Source organism: Cygnus atratus, chromosome 4, assembly GCF_013377495.2.
Source record: "Cygnus atratus isolate AKBS03 ecotype Queensland, Australia chromosome 4, CAtr_DNAZoo_HiC_assembly, whole genome shotgun sequence".
In the NCBI taxonomy this organism is placed as follows: Eukaryota; Metazoa; Chordata; class Aves; order Anseriformes; family Anatidae; genus Cygnus; species Cygnus atratus.
This window is the reverse complement of record NC_066365.1, coordinates 54,209,001-54,219,208: the sequence shown is the minus strand read 5'-3', so window position 1 is coordinate 54,219,208 and position 10,208 is coordinate 54,209,001.

Genomic DNA, 10,208 nt, shown 5'->3' with positions numbered 1-10,208 from the left:
CTCTGGGCACCCTGCTGTGGGTGTCCCTGCTGGAGCAGGGGCTGGAACAGGTGCGCCCAGAGGGCCCTGCCGGCCTCACCAGCCTGTGATCATACAGCAAAGCCCCTAGGACGGCTTTCTAGCCCTGGTGACAGCTGTAGCCGCTCCCTGCCCGCGAAGCACCTCACCCCTAGCAGCACCGTGCTAGCGCCAGGTGGAGGCAGGGCTGCTTGCCAAGTGTGGCATCGTGGCCCAACAGCCCCCGAGGCCAGTAGAGTTTGCTCCTTGCCCAACTTGCTTAGTGTTGATCAGGTGCTGCAGCAGCTCCCAAGCACCTAGGTGCCATGCCGAGCTCTTGGGGTTGCCCACAGCATCTCAGGAGGGCTGGTTCAGGTGCATCTCACTCAAGGGTTTCAGCCACAGTTGGAGAAGACCCCTCTGCCACCACTGCCCCTGGGGGACCCTCACTGCCAGGGCATGGCACAAATGCTGAGGAGATCTGGTGGGGATGGTCGCTCTGCACCAGGACTGCCCCACACACACAAGGAGCGGTGCTGGTTACCAGAGCCGGTTGAAGCTACTCAGTGTAATGGTGGGGCAGTAGGGGCCTGCATGGCAATGGTGAAGGTGCCACTGCCTCAGTATTCACACTGAGGCTCACAAATGTTCATATCCTTCATGCAACTCTTCATTAATTAGCCCTTAGCTCACAGGGCACCACTCCTACACTTGCCCTTTTTTACCTCTTCCCATCCATGAGACCTCAAATTTGTACTTGTACACCTTGATTCTTCACAGTTCAACTCCAGCATAGATTTACATCCTGTTAAACCAGCTCACATGCTTAGACCTTGGCCCACTTTGTATTTCAGCATCTATAACTGGACTTTTCTGCTGTCATGGCAAAAAACCTAAATCATACTCTTACATCAAGGCAGTGGCAATTACAGCTTCCCATTAGTTCCAAATACATTACTCTAAATTATTCTGATCTAAATTATTTATTTATACTTGCTCTTACTCATTTTAAATACCTAAGCAAAAAATACCATTAATTTAAGAAACAATGTTGCAATAATTATAAAGCCATACACATGCTGGAATTATTTATTTATCTAGTACCAACAATGTGGGCAGAAATACCTTTATTGACTAGAGCTATTCTCAGCTATATCAAGTACATTAGATTGACACCTTTGTGTTGGAGCAATTAGTCCATCTAATATCTTTTCCCCATCATCCTTTTTGGTAAAGAAAATATGCAGAAAATCACGTTCTTAAAAGTAGTAGATCAGTACCATTGACAGAGTGCACTGGAAACTGCAACTCTGGAAATAACCAGTCTTAATCTTTTTACTGTGTGCTTGACTGTCAGCTCTATTCGTGGTACAAATTGTAGCCATTATTTGTACATAAAAGTATTTTTTCAGAGATACATGTATGAAAAGATCAGGATGATTTAACACCCAAGATAAGCATGTTGACAAGTAAGGATGAAAACTGCTGTCTCTTTTCCTTCTTTGGGAGCAAGAGAAAAATACTTTTCAAAGAATAAGCATTTTCTGAATCCAGTGACAGAGCTCTATTGATTGTTCGATACTTGTTTAGGTACCCATTTTTAGCATCTATTAAAGTGATTTTACAATTCCTTTGACAATTTGAGGTTGAATACTATATTTCAGAATTTGTTTCTATCTTTAGCTGAGTTTGACTGCTATTTGCCTATCATCAGCCTTAGGAAAGGCAACACAGCAGTCCTGAGAATAGACTAAGCCATCAGAGACAGTTATGACATAGAAAATAAAAAGTTAAAGCTTAATAAAAAAAATACAACTGTGGAATATAGTACCTAAGCAGTATCAGTAGGTATGGCTGAACTTTTTGCCAAGGGTTACTTGTGTATTCAGCCTGAAGGAGTTCAAGAATTTAAGTGCTTATAAGTGGAAATGCCTCTTCTGAGTCCAGTAGATAACCAAGAACTTGAAGTCTCAGATTTCTTATTTGAACAACTGGTTGCAGATTTATTCATTTATTAGCAAGGAAAACTAAGAAGGAATGAACAAAAGTGTCCTTTTCAACGGAGGGGGGAATCAAACTTTCAAAAACATGTCTGTGATCCTCTCAGGTTTCCTACAGAAAGTACTGCTACTCACCTGAGTAGCTTCTTCTCTGCCACCTAAATCGTGACTTTTTCTTTTTTTGCAATGTGGTTCTCTGTCAACTGCATTTAGCATCCTAAGGGAGATAGAGATGAGGAAAAGTGGGGATGCTCCTTTTTTTGCTTGGAAAGTATGAAACTCCATTTCCCAGCTGACAGGTTATCCACAAAGTTCAGCACAATTTCTGAACCACATCTGCCTCTGTGAAACAAGCTATCCAGAGGAAGTCCCTCTCTCAGGGTCTCTTTCTGACTTCAGAAGCACTGGTTGTACTTTAAAAAAAAAAAATTAGAGAACTAATCTCAGTTTAAAACACAGCCCACAAGCAGTGAGTTGGCACAATTTCTAAGGCAGCAACTTCCTGGCCTTCTTCAGCCACTGGAACAAATGCCCTTGGGAAACTGCCACTAGAAGATCTGTGAAACGACCCACAGACTCCTACAGAGAATAATAAACCTCATTAAAAACACTGTAAACCATAAAGTTTCCTGAACAGACTCAAAACTTGCAAGAAGGTTTAATTAACACAATCTATGTCAACTGTTTCCTCAAGATTTCTAAAATACATCTTTGTTTTCTTCCTATTAATAGTTAGTAACGTTTAGTTTGCTCCTATTAACTTATTCCTACTAGTATGTTCCTATTAGCAGATAAAGCAATGAATTAGGAAGCATGCAACCAATTTTTCTAATGCAAAGCAGTCAAGGAATTTTCTTGTTTAAATAGCCTTTGGCATTGACTACTAATAATTGTTGACACCATTGAGAAAAAAAAAATCCTATTTTGTACTTTGTGCATGCACTTTGAAGAGCTCAAGTTTTGCCAATATGTATTACTACTCATTTCTGCATTTCCCTTAGAAGTGCTCACTACTGTTACTAAAAATTTGGAAAATATATGTCTTTACTTGACCTTTATAACTAGGAGGCAAGTAAATATTACTTGTTTTGCCTCTTATTTTTATTTCAGTCACACATTAAGTTACATGTTATTGAGAAGTTGTCCTATTGATTAATTTAATTTTTTTCATTATTGTTCCACTGTTGACTTTCTTTATTAGAAGACTTTTTCCGCGTCTCATTTTTGTTGGTAGGAATATCAGAACAGAACAGACGGCTAGCCAACTCTCATCTGTAAAAGTTACAGAAAGAAAAAAAACATTTGCAGCAGTAAATAGAAGATAGAGAAGCCATTGCTCTGAAATCTTAAGCAACATGGTCTTGAACGTCAAAACAAGGAAAATATCTTATTTTGACACTGGAAATGTCATATCATCAGTCTCTTTTATATGACTTAACAAGATACTTGAAAATTGTTAATCAAGGTGCTAGTCTCACAACTGTATAATCCCATAACATGTATAAAAATGATTACATATACACAAATATTTCATTGTAAAATTAGCCAATACTACTGCAAGTAAAACTTGAACACATAAAATACTCTTTGAAATTAAAATGGTACGTGTTTCCACACCATTTAATTGTTCAGTTTTATTTATTGCTAGAATCACAGTTAAGACACAAGCTTCTTTGTGTCTGCTTTCTAAGAGCTCTTTCTAACCTCCTCACGCTCAACCGCCAAAAATAAATAAATAAATATAAATCATATGTATTATCTAGTATTACCTATACATGCAAAGCAAGACGACTTCTAAAACATTTTAAAGCTGCATCCAAATGCCAGCAGTGTTTAAAACACCCACGTATATTAAAGAGGCAGCCTTTGGTAGCAGTAATTTACCTGACAGTGTTTTACTTTACAGACCAGAGTAAGCCAAATAATAATGTAGAACAGTAAGAGAGATATTAACATCAGGAACAGGGATGATGGGAAGAAAACAAAGTAATTTCATGTGTCAGGTATTAGACACTCATAAAACTCAAGTTTAATTATTGGTTTTCTGACAGAACTTTTACGTATCCAGAGGCTCGATTCCTCACTTATAAAAGAGCAATTGCAAATTTCTATAGGACTGAGACCATTTCTTAGTATGTATATCCAAATACGAGGACTAGGACATCTTGGGTATTTGCTTTTAAGAAATTATATATATTACAAATAGATAAATAAAGAAATAAAAGCTAACCTGAAACAAAATACTTGGACCCAGACAATATACCTACCTTGGAAATGATACCTCTAACTTAAGGCAGCTACATTTATCAAGCCCCTAGTCAAAAATAAATAAATAAATAAATAAATAAAGTTGGAAGGGACATTCTCAGCAAGCTGTTTGAAAGCTAACCTAATTATTACTTTCTATTTTGCTTAATATGCAGCTGTTGCTACTGATGGAAGTAAATGTATTTCTGAAAGGCACTGACTCACATGGAAAAAGAAGATTCTAAAGCCAGCAGAACTGTAAAGAAAATGCAGTTCTGCTCTAAAATTTTAAACTTTATACTTAACAAATTGTCCATTTCTACAATATTTCATCCTGTCTGGTTGAGAAAACAAGCCAAGCCTTTAAAGTAGTGTTTTTCTAGATGCAATCTCCCTTTCCCTCTCTTTCTTTTCCTGTCTCTTTCTTTCGTGATTCTGTCCCTCTAATGCAATTAGGTTGCAGGACTTTCTTCGTCGGTAGGAATTCGATTTCAATTTTATTTGTACCCATGTGAGGTCAGGGTTGTGGTTCTCACCATTTGAGGAAAGAGATATCTGGTTTAGTCAGGACTGTCTCCCCTTTGTTTGTGGTGGGTCCCACTGATGAGGGTAGAATCTATTTCTTTGGACCAGTGAGTATAAAAAAATACTTGATTCTGGAGCCAATCATTAAGCTACCTGGCTGAGAAGAAGACCACAAGGTTATAGACACTGTCCCAAGGACAGAGCCAATTCTTTGCAAATATCTGCATGTGGATTGGAAGAAAACAATTAAAAACAAGAACTGGAGCCTAGCACTTCCCTCTAGGATGCCAGCCCATAGCGTTAGAGCAATCTTGGTAGGGAATAAAGAAGGAAGTGGTGCAATTAGCTTTAACTCTTTAAACTGCTGTGGTTGTCATTATGTTCTTGAGACACCAGATCCTGTTGATACTTGGTAGGTGTTCCCCAGGAAAGCCTGGCAGATGGAGCTCTCCTCAGGGAGCTGATGGACAGGAATGTTGACGATCTGGATTCTGATCGGGTTAGGCATGATTCGGTGTTAGCTGGGTCCTAAGCATCAAAACAGATGTGCCTTCAAATGTTTGGGGAGCTTTAAAGGCTCTGCTATGGCTGTTAGGAAGCTCAGGTGCCTCCTGAGTTAATCAACAGCTTTGGACTTCAGTGGAGTATGAGGATGTACAGGCTATTGTTAGACCGGTCTCTTGGGACACAGGGAAAACGGAGGAGCTCGAGGAAGTACCACAGCAATGCCTGAGTTTGACAAAAAGATTACAGGAAAACAACAAGGTTCATCCTAAACTGAAAGGATTTGTGAAAGAAGACTGGTGGTTTTGAATGTTGTGGAGAACCATGTTGTAAATATGCAGCATAGCGTGGCTTATTTGGTGTGTGGCAGATGTGGAACGTGATGCAGCACAAGGTAGGCCACGGCCACCCAGATGACGGCTTTCCTCTTGGTTTTACACTGCCACAGATGCTAAGGAATTTTTTACACAGTACCTAGTAAGGAAAAGTCAGCATGTAACTGCTCTAAGGTTCTGTATCATAATGCGTGTTTTAAGCAAATGAGAAGTAAATCAAAGGCCTATAGTAATGAAACCAGAATCCACTGGTTCACATTACGTGCTGTTAAGTTGTTACAAATTAATTTGTCACAGCTGAACAATACTTATCAGGGAATTCAATGGTAGTACAGGTGGGTGGAAAACTAAGCCCAATAATGTTACATGAAGTCACAAGGCATGAAAGAGCTGGTTTCATTAATGGCCTCATACAAATAGCACATTCACACCTCTATGTGCCTAAAGCTAAATATATATATACAATATACATATATTTATTTATATTTATACAGACATATATATATATATATATATATACAAGGGAATTTAGAAATATGCATATTCTACTAATAGAAATCCATTCATTCCTTTTGGCAACATCTGTAAGCGAAACTATCGAAGTAACTGAGGAAGGTCACTCTTGCATTTCAGAGAAGCAGGAGGGGTGCATGGAGATACCCTCATGGAAACCTGGAGCTGCTTCTTAGTTCTGCAGTGACTTTGGCTGGCTGTGTACGGGGCGGGCAGAAAGTACTTGGGAGCAGAGTCCCTCCCCAGCTGCTGCGTAGGCAGACTTGCAGGGTGTGTTACACTGCAGATGTTTTCAACACATGCAGATCTTTTCCAGTTCCCAGAGCCAAGTCAGAAGATAAGGACAAACTGAAAAGCTTGGATGTTCTAATTAAACAAATTTTATTTATTCATTTCATCCAGTTCAAGGATATTTGTTATCCTCATCTTCTTTGTCTCTATTATGAAAACAGCTTATCTGCCAGTTGGGATTATTTCATATTAGATGAATTTTACATTCAAAACTTCAGGTAAGATTTGAAGTCACCTTAGCTTCTGATATTTCATCATCAATAACTTTCTGAAGATTGTATTAATAACAAAAGCCAGGTAAACTAGTAAGGAGATATAAATATATCTGTTTGGCATTCACATTTCAAGGTTTATGATTCTGGTCTGTCAGAAACATTTAAGCTCAACTGTATGCTACCTCACTACTTTGGAGGATTTCTCAATCCTCCGATCAGAGACTGCTGTCTCAGGACTTAGTCACTCTGAAGTATTATTTTTCAGAAAATCTAGGAATTTTATTCTAGGAATTACAAACTTTGTTTCCTGGAAGAAAATAGGATGTAGGCCTGCAAGAGAGAGGTCCTGCAAAGAAACTTATGTGGTTTAATTAATAACTTAGAGGCTTGCCTCCTCATGAAAAGCCCTACTTTGAGCATACTGGCTATGCAGTTGGAATAGTACATTCCTTGAACATAATACCGAGGCTGGAGCTATTAGAGTAAAATAAGTCATGCTGCAGTGGTAATTATTCCTCAAATATTTTCATGGCTTGGAAATCTGGAAAGTGATCTCTTAGCCTGACATGGTTAGACTTGGTTGACCAAAATATTAGCTACCATATTTAAACTCCTGAAGCATGGTTAGATTATGTGGGTCAAATTCCAGAGGCAAGTAAGCAATTGCTAAATTACAGTATCATGGTGTGGAGAGGATAGCCTTTATTTCTTCCAACATTTCAGAAGTATGCTCTGAAAAAAAAAAAAAGGGACTTGTCAAGTTTGCATGCAAGAAGCTCTGTTGAAAACTCAGTGAAGAATAGATCTGTTGAGATAAACTTCAAATTTTGTTAGGCCTGTTTATTCCCACTGTCTTTTATGTGAAACTCTTAGATAAGAACCCACACACAGATCAAAAACTGTAAGGAGAGGGAAGAGATGTGATCTGAATTCCAGATGTGATCTGAATTCCATTGTTTACAACAATGTTTCTATTGATAGGTATAATCCCTGGTAGATCACCAATCATTCACAGCCAGAGAATACACAATGTTAGAAAAATATATAGACTGGAATGCAGTAAGATATGCAACAGACATGGTTGTGTGGATGCTTATTGAATGCAATACAATAGGCATTATTTTGGTCCTTTTCTGGCAGAAAATGCTTAGGACTTCCTAAAATGCTATCAGTATTAGAAATTCCTTTGCTGACACTTCACTGGGAGTGTCAAAAGCAAGATGAGGTCTTTCACAGGATACCTAATTACCTGGTAATTGGAGCTGAAATGGGAAGTCTCAGAGAAGTGAATAGGGAAAGTTCAGCAGTGGAATGTGTGCTTGTTGCCTCTTATGTCACCACACATCCTTGTGAAGAAAGTACCTTCATCTCTATAGCTCATTTTTAGATATTAGAGGACTGTGATTTGATCTCCCCTGTTGGGCTGAACAAAACCAATTCCTTCAACCTCTCTCCACATGTCACGTTCAAGCTGTTAGGTTAGTCCTTCGTGACACTTGCACAAGCTCTGCAGCTAAGAAATATTTTTCTCTGGAAGAGGCAGAAGAGTTATTGTCAGGGACTGAAATGCAAACAGCTACTGAAATCCTACATGACATCTGGTGTGCAAAGTTTTCATTGTATTGAAAAGACCTTGTTGGATCAACTACCCGCAAATCTGGATATGAAGAACAGTTAAGAGTCTGGATATGAACAGCTGGGAGTCTAGGGAAGACTTCTGTATGGAAGGAATGGTGTCCCAAAGCTGGGCAGGAAATCATGTCCCCGACTGTAAGGATTTTCAAGGTTTTGACAGCTTTCTCTCTTTCATATCAGGACAGATCTGAGATCTGAAGCATGAGTAAGAATATTTTTTGGTTAACAATTCATGAAAAATCAGTGTTGGTGAAAGTTTCAAAAATGTAAAATATGTAAATCTGAGAAGTCCATTTTTTTGCCCCCCCAAAAAAATCATTTACTTGTAGACTGATCTTCTAGTTAGTTTGCTTTAAATGAAATACAATTTTCACTAGGGACAGAAAAAAACTGTTACCAGGAAACAATTATTGGCATAGATCTGAGTGCTGACAGTCACTTCGGGAAAAGTTAGAAGGCTCAGGAAGCAAAATAGATTGTGGTACTATATTCTTTGAAGAGACACTAGGCAAGATTCTGTTGCTTTTCACCGAATGCCACAAACCTGGGCCTGCTCTGGTTAAATTAAGACCACTGTACAGTTCACTTATCTTTAGCGTCATGCTTTTAAAAATTATAGTTGTTAACTTCAATACAAATTCTAGTAAAGGATTATTTTTTTTACTAGCAAGCAGCATTCTTCTTTTTAATGGAAACAAGTAGGATGTGTTCTCAGACAGGAGCAGATAAAGGAACTGCTCATCTTCTGTGTTTTGTGTGGAGCGCATGCTCTTGTTAATTGTCTTGTTTACTGGCCATATCGCCTACCCTTGCCACAAGATTTGTGGCATTTTGTGGAAGGATCTCTTACAGGATTTTAAAAGGTGTATGATAATTAAATTAATATGAAAAACATCTTGTAGTTGAATTGGCTATTTTTTGGTCATGACATGCCCCATACACATCAAGACTTAGCAAGTGAGCTTCTTATGGACAGGGAAAATTTTTTTTATTTCTTTTTTTTTTTTGAGGGGCGGATATTAAATTTACTAGAATATGTGATTTCAGAAGTTCCTAAACTTTTTATTAAATTCAGTCAAACTTGTTTGACTATGTTGACATAGAAAACATACTACAAAAGGTGCGATCAAGTTCATTCATTTGCAGAGGGAGGAGACGTTTAACCCAAAAGCCTGCTATGTTAGCCTGCCTTTGCAGTGTGGACAAGTTGTTTGCTTTCCTTCTGGGTCTGAAATGGCTTAAATCCATAGGTCCTGCTTTGTCAAACAGAGCCTCAAATCAAGGGGTTATGGAAGCTGAGGCTGGCTGCTCTTCTCAATCGTGGATGCTACTCTGCTTCACACAACCAGCCAAATCTTTGCAGCAGCAGAAACTAGTATCTTGTGTCCTAACCACAAAGATACAGAGTAATTGTCTTTCTTTCCTACCACTTCAATGATTATTTAAAGATTTTTGTGCTTAAACCAGTGTGCCTATCTCAAAATATTGTTGATTTTGATGACTTAACACACTGTCAGACTACATTGTTTCTGTATTCTAGGAGAATATAGCAGATGCTGGACAACTGGAAAAGGAAAAAAATAAAAAAGGAAATTCCTCCATAGTTCGTAACTGATTTTTCCCTACTAATATCTTCAATGAACTATTTAAATTCATGTTAAATCAAATGGTTATTGTAACGTTGTTTGTTTGGTTGGTTGGGGGAAGCTCCCAGTTTTAACATAAAGCAAACCAATTTCTTCCTGCCAGAGTATTTACTAAAGAAAATGTTGGCGGGTAGGGAGATGGAACAAATCATACTAAGAAAATTGCTTGACTTGCCTAGACTTGCAAAGCAGAATCTCAAAAGAGTGCAAATAATATTAATACATTAGGATGAGGACAGGCTTAAAAAGGATGTTTTTTATATGAATCACTATGTATGCCAAGCACTAATCTGCAACAAT